General features: G+C 44.4%; 1 pseudogene across 1 annotated transcript in view; it reads left to right on the forward strand.

The window, feature by feature from the left end:
- LOC122552626 (N-acetyllactosaminide beta-1,3-N-acetylglucosaminyltransferase 4 pseudogene) overlaps positions 1 to 10,375 on the forward strand; it is an 80,394-nt pseudogene extending 70,019 nt beyond the window's left edge. Inside the window, exons 3-4 of the transcript XR_015758515.1 lie at positions 6,690 to 6,785; positions 7,357 to 10,375. The product of XR_015758515.1 is annotated as an N-acetyllactosaminide beta-1,3-N-acetylglucosaminyltransferase 4 pseudogene, transcript variant X4 (transcript). The remainder of the gene's footprint in view (positions 1 to 6,689; positions 6,786 to 7,356) is intronic.
- The last annotated feature ends 532 nt before the right edge of the window (positions 10,376 to 10,907 follow it).

The following is a 10,907-nucleotide window of genomic DNA, read 5'->3' on the forward strand; positions in this document are numbered from 1 at the left end:
GCCCCGTTACTTACCCCTGGTAAGTCATCCCCCCCACAAGTATCCAAAACGGTATACTTGTTCTTGAGGGGAACGGCCGCAGGGGGTCCCTGCACTGGCTGCTTCCTCCCAGTCCCCCTCACTGTCACCCATCTATCTGCCATCTTTGGAGTTACTACTTCCCTAAAGCTCCGATCTATGACCCCCTCTGCCTCCCGAATGATCCTAAGTTCATCCAACTCCAGCTCCAGTTCCCTAACACGGTCTTGGAGGAGCTGGAGATGGGTGCACTTCCTGCAAGTGTAATCAGCAGGGACGGCCATGGCATCCCTCACCTCAAACATGTTGCAAGAGGAACATTGCACTGCCTTCACTGCCATCCCTCTGAAAGTAACCTTTTATAAAAAAAAACTGGGTCTAAAGAATACAACAAGCAAAATGCAGCACTTACCTACTTACCACAACGGGTCTTATTATTTAGGTTAGAGGAGGAGGGCGGGTGGGAGGCACTACCTCTGTAGTGCCTCCCACCCGCCCTCCTCCTCAAACCTAACCTAACCTAACCTAAAGCGCGCAGGAGAAGAACCCGAGGCACTACCTCTGCAGTGCCTCGGGTTCTTCTCCTGCGCGCTTTTAAAGGGAAACAAAAACCTACCCGGCTGTCCCTCTGGTCTTCGTCACTTCCCCCTGCTGCTCTCGCTCTTTCTGTAAAGAGAGAAAAAAAAACACCGCTGCCCGCTACCGGTAAGTAATTTTAAAACAAACTGTCTTACCTTAGCTGCTGCTTGCACTCAAAGTGACCGTTGGCGTCGAAGGGTGAGTATTTATACTCACTGCTTTCCTTCCCGGCTGCCCCTCTGGTCTTCGTCACTTCCCCCTGCTGCTCCCGCTCTTTCTGTAAAGAGAGAAAAAAAAGCACCGCTGCCCGCTACCGGTAAGTAATTTTAAAACAAACTGTCTTACCTTAGCTGATGCTCGCACTCAAAGTGAAGTCACCTTTCTCCATTTCAAGAAACTCCCTTCAATTACTACTCTCAGTCTCCTGTTGCTCAACCAGTTCTTTATCCACCTAGCTGGAACACCCTGCACACCATGTGACTTCACTTTCTCCATTAGTCTACAATGGGGAACCTTATCAAATGCCTTACTAAAATCCATGTATATGACATCAACAGCCCTTCCTTCATCTATCAACTTGGAAATTTCCTCGAAGAACTCTATTAAGTTGGTAAGGCACAATCTCCCCCACACAAAACCATGTTGCCTATCACTGAGAAGCTCATTCTTTTCGAAATATAAATAGATCCTATCCCTCAGTACCTTCTCCAGCAACTTCCCACCACTGACATCAGGCTCACTGGTCTGTAGTTACCCGGAATATCCCTACTACCCTTCTTGTACAGGGGGATAACATGAGCAACCTTCCAGTCCTCTGGCACCTCACCTGTGTTTAAGGATGCCACAAAGATATCTGTCAGGGCCCCAGCTATTTCCTCTCTCGCCTCCCTCAGCAACCTGGGATAGATCCCATCCGATCCTGGGGATTTGTCCACCTTAATAACCTCTCGCCTACCCAACACATCTTTCCTACTTATATCATCGTGATCCAGACTAATCAAACTTCTATCTCTAATCTCAAAATCCATTATGTCCCTCTCCTCAGTGAACACTGATGCAAAGTAATCATTCAGAATCTCAGCCATTCTCTCAGGTTCGACACACAGCCTTCCTTAGTTATCTTTTAGTGGACCAATCCTTTCTCTAGTTACCCGCTTGCTACTTATATAAGAATAAAATGCTTTGGGATTTTCCTTAATTCTGCTCGCTAAAGCTATTTCATGACCCCTTTTAGCCTGCTTGATTCCTTGTTTAAGATTTATCCTACTCTTCCGATATTCCTCCAGGGCCCGTTCTGTTCTTAGCTGCCTCGACCTTATGTACTCTTCCCTTTTCCTCTTGGCTAGTTGTATGATTTCTCCTGTCATCGACGGTTCACGAATCTTGCCCCTCCTACCCTTTGCCTTCAACAGGACATGCCTACCCTGCACTACCATTAACCAAAGGTTGAAAGCCTCCCACATCTCAAATGTGGACTTCCCTTCAAATAGCTGTGTCCAATCCACATTTCCCAGCTCCTGCCTATTTTTGATATAATTGGCCTTGCCCCAGTTTAGTACTCTTCCCTTAGGACCACTCTCTTCTTTATCTATGAGTATTCTAAAACTTACAGAATTGTGGTCACTGTTCCCAAAGAAATCCCCCACTGCAACTTCTCCCACCTGGCCTGGCTCGTTCCCCAGTACCAGGTCCAATATGGCCCCTTCCATTGTCGGACTATTGACATACTGCTCTAGAAAACTCTCCTGGATGCTTCATACAAATTCTACTCCATCCAGACCTCTAACGCTCAGTGTATCCCAGTCAATGTTGGGAAAATTAAAATCTCCCATCACCACTACCCTATTGCCTCTACATCTTTCCATAATCTGTTTACCTATTTGTTCTTCTACCTCACGCTCACTGTTGGGAGGCCTGTAATACAGTCCCAGCAATGTAACTGCACCCTTCTTATTTCTCAGCTCCACCCATAATGCCTCACTACCTAAGACCTCCATAGTGTCCTCCTTTAGCACAGCCATGATATCGTCCCTGACCAGCAATGCAACTCCACCCCCTCTTTTACTTCCCTCCCTGTCCTGTCTGAAGCGTCTATATCCTGGAACATTTAGTTGCCAATCATCATGCCCTTCCTTCAACCAAGTCTCTGTGTGGCAATAACGTCATACTCCCAGGCACCAATCCAAGCCCTAAGTTCATCTGCCTTACACACAGTACTCCTTGCATTAAAGTAGATGCATTTCAGGCCACCAGTTCTTTTGCACTCACCTGCTTTCTGCCCACTCTTCCCTTTATTAATGTTATCTTCATAATTCTTACCGTTTTCAGTCTCCACCTCGCTGCCTACTGTTTTCTCTTCTGGTTCCCAGCCCTCTGCCACATTAGTTTAAAACCGCCCCAATAGCAGTAGCAAAAACTCCCCCAAGGACATTGGTTCCAGTCTGGTTCAGATGTAGACCGTCCCTTTTGTAATAGTCCCACCTTCCCCAGAACTGGTCCCAATGTCCAACAAATCTGAACCCTTCCCTCCTACACCATTTCTCAAGCCACGTGTTCATCCTGCCTATTTTTTCATTTCTATGCTAGCTGGCTCGTGGCAGTGGTAGTAGTCTTGAGATCACTACCTTTAAGGTCCTCCCATTTAACTTCTCTCCTAGCTCCCTGAATTCTTCTTTCAGGACTTCATCTCATTTTCTACTTATATCATTGGTGCCTATATGCATCACAACAACTGGCTGTTCACCTTCCCCTTTTAGAATGCTCTGCAGGCGATCGGTGACATCCCTGGTCCGAGCACCTGGGAGGCAACATACCATCGGGGAGTCCCGTTTTCGGCCACAGAACCGCCTATCTACTCCCCTCACAATAGAATCCCCTATGACTATGGCCCTACTAGTCTTTTTCCCTCCCTTCTGAACAGCAGTGCCTGCCACGGTGCCATGATCATGACAACTGCTGCCCTCCCCTGATGAGCCATCTCCCCTAACAGTATCCAAAACGGTATACCTGTTTTGGAGGGAGATAACCGCAGGGGACACCTGCACTGCCTTCCTACTCTTTGTCTGTCTTTTGGTCACCCATTCACTGTCTCCCTCAGAAATCCTAACCTGCGGTGTGACCAGTTCACCGAACATGCTATCCACCACCTCCTCAGCATTGCGGATGCTCCACAGTGAGTCCATCCGTAGCTCCAGAGCCATCATGCAGTCAAACAACAGCTGCAGCTGGACACACTTCTTGCAAGAGTAAGAGTCAGGAATGTCAGGTACGTTCCTAAGCTCCCACATCAAGCAAGAATCACATGCCACGGGTTTTGAGGTCCCCTGCCATTGTAAGCTTAGCTTTATATGAACTAACTAAAACCAAACAATGCACTTAAATAAATGAAAAAGCAAGATAAGAAATAAAAGCCTTACCTTACAGGGTTTTTTTCTTCCGGTTGTGGGGGGGGGGGGGGGAGGGGTGCGGGAGGGAGCTACTACACATATAGTATCTCGGGTTTAGCCACTGCCCAAATATAATTTAAGCCCTCACTTCACTCCTCCTTCTCTCCTCGCCGCTCTGGCAAAATGGAGGCATACTTAAAACAGAGATCAGAACAAATATCTTCTCTCAGAAGATGGTGAATCTGTGGAATTCTTTACTGCAGAGGGTTGTGGAAACTAGTATATTCAAGGCTGAGTTCGACAGAGTTTTAATCAGTCAGGGGATCAAGGATTATGGGGAAAAGGCAGGAAAGTGATTTTAGGGTCAGCTAGGATTTCATAGAACATAAAATATAGAACATTATAGCACAGTACAGGCCCTTCGGCCCTCGATGTTGCGCCGACCTGTGGAACCAATCTGAAGCCCATCTATCCTACACTTTTCCATTTTCATTCATATGTCTATTCAATGACCATTTAAATGCCCTTAATGTTGGCGAGTCTCCTACTGTTGCAGGCAGTGCGTTCCACACCCCTACTAATATTTAATAGCGGAGCAGTCTTAGGCCAGATGGCTTGTTTTTGCTCCTACATTTTATAGATTCAGACGTTCTTGCAATTGTCAAATAATTGAATTTTGGCATGAAAGGTGACATCTTTTAATATGAATTCTTTGATATGCAAATCTCAGAACTTCTTTTAAGACACATTCTGAAGATAACTTAAAGTTTTATAACAAAAGGTGACATCTCAGCTTAGACTGAGCTCAGTTCAGCTCAGACTCAGGTGAGCAGAGATGCCACCTTTTGTTATAAAACAAGTTATCTTGAGAATGTGACCTAAAATAAGTTCTAGGATTTACATATTAAAGAACTGAAACCAGCAAACTCATTCTAAAAGACTTAACAACCTAGGTTTGTTCAATATACCATTTCAGCTGCATGACACTGTCATATGTTGTTATAAATTCTGTGTGCTATGGTCCTGCTTCATAACTGCCTGATGAAGAAGCAGCACTTCAAATGCTAGTGCTTCCAAATAAACCTGTTGGAATATAACCTGGTGTTTCAGAAACTGTTTAAAACTCTCAGATGACAGGTCGATGTCACTTTGATCAATGACAAATCAGTTAACCTTTGAGAGATTTGGATTAGCACATTCCATTATACCACAGTAGCTACCCTCAGCTCTTGAACGAACCATTTCCCTGATGATTAAGTACATGTTTATATACTGAGGGACACAGAGTCATAGAGCTGTACAGCACAGAAATGGACTTTTAGTCCAACCCATCTATGCCGACCAGATATTCTAAATTAATCTAGTCCCGTTTGCCAGCATGTGGTCCATATCCCTCTAAACCCTTCCTATTAAATATGCATTCAAATGCCTTTTAAATGTTATAATTGTACCAGCCTCCACCACCTTCTCTTGTAGCTCATTCCATACATGCACCACCCTCTGGGTGAAAAGGTTGCCCCTTAGGTCACTTATAAATCTTTCTCCCTCAACCTAAACCTATGCCCTCTAGTTCTGGACTCCTCACTCCAGGGAAAAGACTTTGCTTATTTACCCTATCCATGCTATCGTAATTTTATAAACCTCTATAAGGTCTATATCCCCTCAGCCTCCGACGCTCCAGGGAAAACAGCCCCAGTCCATTCAGCCGCTCCCAAAAAGCTCAAACACTCCAACCCTGGCAACATCCTTGTTAAACTTTTCTGAACTCTTTCAAGTTTCACTACATCCTTCCTATAGGAGGGAGACTAATACTACATACAATATTCCAACAGTATGTCCTGTACTGCCGTAACATGACCTCCCAACTCCTGTACTCAATACTCTGATCAATACAGGAAAGGCGACACGGTGGCTCAGTGTAGCCTCACAGCGCCAGGGACCCAGAGTCGATTCCAGCCTCGAGCAACTGTCTGTGTGGAGTTTGCACATCATCCCTGTATCTGTGTGGGTTTCCTTAGGGTGCACTGGTTTCCTCCCACAATCCAAAGTTGTGCAGGTCAGGTGAAATTGCCGTATTAAATTGCCCGTAGTGTTCAGGGATATGTAGACTAGGTGCATTAGTCTGGGTGGGATATTCTCCAAAGGGTCGGCGTGGGCTTGTAGGGTCAAATGGCCTGTTTCCACATTGTAGCAATTCTATACTAAACACCTTCTGCATGATCCTGTCTAGCTGAGACTCCACTTTCAAGGAACTATAAACCTGCACTCCAAGGTCTCTTTGTTTAGCAAAACTCCCCAGGACCTTACCATTAAGTGTATGAGTCCTGCCCGGATTCACCTTTCCAAAATGCAGCACCTCACAGTTATCTAACTTAAACTCCACTTGCCACTTGTTGGCCAGTTCACCCATCTGATGGACCTCCCTCTGCATGAAAAAGTTGCCATTTATGTCCCGTTTAAATCATTTCTCTCTCACATAAAGCCATGCCATCTAGTTTTGGACTCCCCTGCCTTGGGAATAAACTTTGGCTATTCACCCTATCCATGCCTCTTATGATTTTATAAACCTTTAAAAGGTCACCCCTCAGCCTCCAAAATAGCCCCAGCATATTAAGCTTCTCTCAACAACTCAAACCCTCCAACCCTGACAACATGTTTGTAAATCTTTTCTGAACCCTGTCAAGTTTCACACCATCCTTCTTCCAGCAGGGAGACCAGAATTGAACACAGTATTCCAAAAGTGGCTGAACCAGTGTCCTATACAACTCCCAACTCCTACACTCAAAGCACTGACCAATAAAGGTAAGCAAACTAAACCCCTTCTTCACTATCCTGTCTACCTGTGACTTCACTTTCAAGGAACTGTGAACCTGCACTCCAAGGTCTCTTTATTCAGCAACTCTCCCAATCTGCTCCAGAGATGTGATATAATGTGTCTGATTCAGGTTGATTTGAATAACTATTGTTATAGCTGGTATTAGAGCCAGGCTTAGAGACATTGAAATTGAGGAGAAGAGAGCAACCATAAAAGTGAAGGGGTAAACTGTAACATAACAATGACATTCTGGATGCAGGTTTGCTCGCTGAGCTGGAAGGTTTATTTTCAGATGTTTCATCACCATACAAGGTAACATCTTCAGTGAACCTCTGGATGAAGCTCTGCTGATGTTTCCTGCTCTCTATTTATATATTTGGGTTTTCTTGGGTTGGTGATGTCACTTCCTGTGGTGACATCATTTCCTGTGGCAATATAATTTCCTGTTCTTTTTCTCAGGGGGTGGTAAATGGGGTAAATGTGTTTGTTGATAGAGTTCTGGTTAAAATACCATACTTCTAGAAATTCTCATGCATGTCTCTGTTTGGCTTGTCCTAGGATGGATGTGTTGTCCCAATCGAAGTGGTGCCCTTCCTTATCTGTATGTAAGGAACCTGTTCACATCAATCAACATCAGCCTAGCCAAGGAAGCACTGACTGCACTATTAGAAGACCCAAAAACACATACACCCAAACACCACCAACTTCATCAGCAAAGACAGTACCGTCAAACTAGTGGACCTATGCCTTACCACCCACTTCACCTTCAACAACAAAACCTACAGACAAACCAACGGAACACCCATGGGACCTCTCATATCAGGGTTCTTAGCAGAGGCAGTAATGCAGAGACTCAAACAAACAGCTCTGCCAACCATCCAACCCAAGCTTTGGGTCCGCTACGTGGATGACAACTTTGTCATCAGTAAACAAAACAAATTAGAGGAAACCTTCAAGACCATCAATAATTCCCTTATTGGCATAAAATTCACTAAGGAGGAGGAAAACAACAACAAACTGCGAGTCCTAGATGTCACAGTAGAGCGAACAGCCAATGGGGAACTTCAAACCAGCATCCACAGGAAAACAACACACACAGACAAAATACTGAACTACAGAAGCAATCATCTCAACACCCACAAACAAAGTTGCATCAGAACATTATTTCAATGAGCCACCACACACTGTAGCACAGAGGAACTATGCAGAGCAGAAGAAAACCACCTATATATACAGTGTATTCAAAAAGAATGGGTATCCAATGAACACAGTTCACCGATTTCTTAGCAAAAAACTCAACCAAGCAGATAAAACACATCCAGAAACCCTAGCCACTCTCCTACATCAAAAACACTTTAGAAATGACTGCTAGACTACTCAGACCACTTGGCATCATGGTAGCCCACAAACTCACCAACATACTAAAACAGCAGCTAATGAACTTGGAAGTCCCTCTACAGACAAGCAAAACTAATGTAATTTACAGATACTGTGCAAGAACTTTAACAAACACTACATTGGACAAACAGGCAGAAAACTAGCTACCAGAATACATGAACATCAACTAGCCACAAAACAACATGACCCTCTCTCACTAATATCCTTACAAACAGAAAAGACAGGACACCACTTGGACTGGGACAACACATCCATCCTAGGACAAGCCAAACAGAGACATGCACGAGAATTCCTAGAAGCATGGCATTCCAACTGGAACTCCATAAACAAACACATTGACTTGGATCCCATTTACCACCCCCTGAGAAAAAGAATAGGAAGTGACATCACCATAGGAAATGATGTCACCACAGGAAATAACATCACCAACCCAAGGAAACCCAAACATACAAATAGAAAGCAGGAATTATCAGCAGTGCTTCGTCCGAAGGCTCACTGAGGATGTTACCTAGTGTGGTGACGAAAAGTTTGAAAACGAGCCTTCCAGCTCAGCGAGCAAACTTACACCCAGAAACTCAACCTGAGCTACAAATCTTCTCAAAACTTGATAACAATGACATGCTGGTCTAATAATTCAGGGGCTAATGTTCTGGCAACATAAGCTCAAATCCCACTATAGGATTCAAACTACTGTCTGAAGGGGAGAGAAGGGTTAGTACCCTTGACAAACTGACTCAGAAGCAAGTGTTAACAACAAACCAAGCTGCTACTGCCCACTTCCCCTGATGAAAGAGCAGTGCTCCAAGAGGTTGTGATTTCAAATTGGACTATCACCTGGTGTCATGTGACTTCTGACGGAGGATGTGGTGGAGGCTGGTACAATTGCAACATTTAAGAGGCATTTGGATGGGTATATGAATAGGAAGGGTTTGGAGGGATATGGGCCGGGTGCTGGCAGGTGGGACAAGATTGGGTTCGGATATCTGGTCGGCATGGACGGGTTGGACTGAAGGGTCTGTTTCCATGCTGTACATCTCTATGACTCTATGACTCTATGCATTTTTGAAATTTAACAGTTTGTCTGACAAGTTACATTCTTTCAATTCAAAGAATTCCTTCAATTTATTTGCTAACATTTTTCTCAAATTTTGTTGTTTTTCACCTGTTGCTGGTCTTTACGTTTAGGATCTCAACGTCTGTGTACATGTCATAGAGTCATAGAGGTATACAGCATGGAAACAGACCCTTCGGTCCAACACATCCATGCCCACCAGATATCCTAATTAATCTAGTCACATTTGCCAGCACTTGGCCCATACCCCTCTAAACCCTCCTTATTCATTCACCTATCTAGATGCCTTTTAAATGCTGTGATTGTACCAGCCTCCACCACTTCCTCTGGCAGCTCATTCCACACACCACCCTTTGCATGAAAAAATTGACCCTTAGGTATTTGTGTGATATTTCGGTATTTATAACTTCTCACATTTGTGGCAAGTTAGAACAGCGATATTTCAGCAAAAATAGCAACGGATCATAAAATCAAAATTATATGATAGCAGGTGATTCTGCCCATTGGTTATTGCCAGTTACTTCCTTTAGCAATTGAATATTAGGAGAACATTTTCCCTGCAATTCTTGTACTTTCTTCTGCTTTTCTTGTCAAAAGACACAATATTGCTGACTCTATCAACTGCCTCAAAAAAAAAAATTCTCCCTCCTCATTCTTACTGAAAACAAATTAATGTTTCGTATGAAGGTCATGACTTCAGTTCATTGACTAACACATGCCTTGCAAGTATTTTTTGTAATTTTGGAGACAGGACAGATGTCTGCAAAGAATTAAGAAGGTTCAGTATAACTAATTAACTCAGTATGAGTAATTAAACTGGACAGACAAACCCAACATTGACCTAGCCACTGACAATGTCAATGGACAATACGGCCCTATCAGCTTCATGGCATCAGGTCAAACATGGGCAAGGCATCATTGGAACGTAGTGTAGTGATGGTAGCCAGGTGGACATCATGAGCTCCCTGATTGGGGCTGTTAAGCTTGTTCAATCAGGGAGCCCTGGCTGACAGGAGCTTCAGACATACTGTTCATTTTGAGAGCTGCCTCCGAATGAGCTGGATCAGTGTCAAGGACTCTTCACATATAATAAAGGGTGACTTGGTGACGAGATACTGGCCTCTGTGGAGTCATTTCAGTGTAAAGCACATTCTGCAGAAATTCACTCACAACTGTCTTTGAGTTTGAGTAAGCATTGCTATTATTTGGGAACCCTGACTTGTTTGATCTTTCCATCACAGACCAGCCCAGTGTGTGAAAAGAATGTTATTTTTTCTGGGCAGATGAAAAGCAACGAGTAATTAGATTAGATTCCCTACAGTGTGGAAACAGGCCCTTCGGCCCAACAAGTCCACACTGACTCTCTGAAGAGCAACCCACCCAGACCCATTCCCCTACATTTACCCTTGACTAATGCACCTAACACTACAGGCAATTTAGCATGGCCAATTCACCTGACCTGCACATCTTTGGACTGTGTGAGGAAACCAGAGCATCCGGAGGAAACCCACGCAGACACGGGGAGAGTGTGCAAACTCCACACAGATAGTCACCTGAGGCAGGAATTGAACCCAGGTCCCTGGCGAGTGAGGCAGCAGTGCTGACCACTGAGCCACCATGCCACCCTGTCAGCTTGGAG

The sequence above is a fragment of the Chiloscyllium plagiosum genome, unplaced genomic scaffold, assembly GCF_037043375.1.
Source record: "Chiloscyllium plagiosum isolate Xiang-an unplaced genomic scaffold, Cpla_swu_hap1 HiC_scaffold_1, whole genome shotgun sequence".
Taxonomy (NCBI): Eukaryota; Metazoa; Chordata; class Chondrichthyes; order Orectolobiformes; family Hemiscylliidae; genus Chiloscyllium; species Chiloscyllium plagiosum.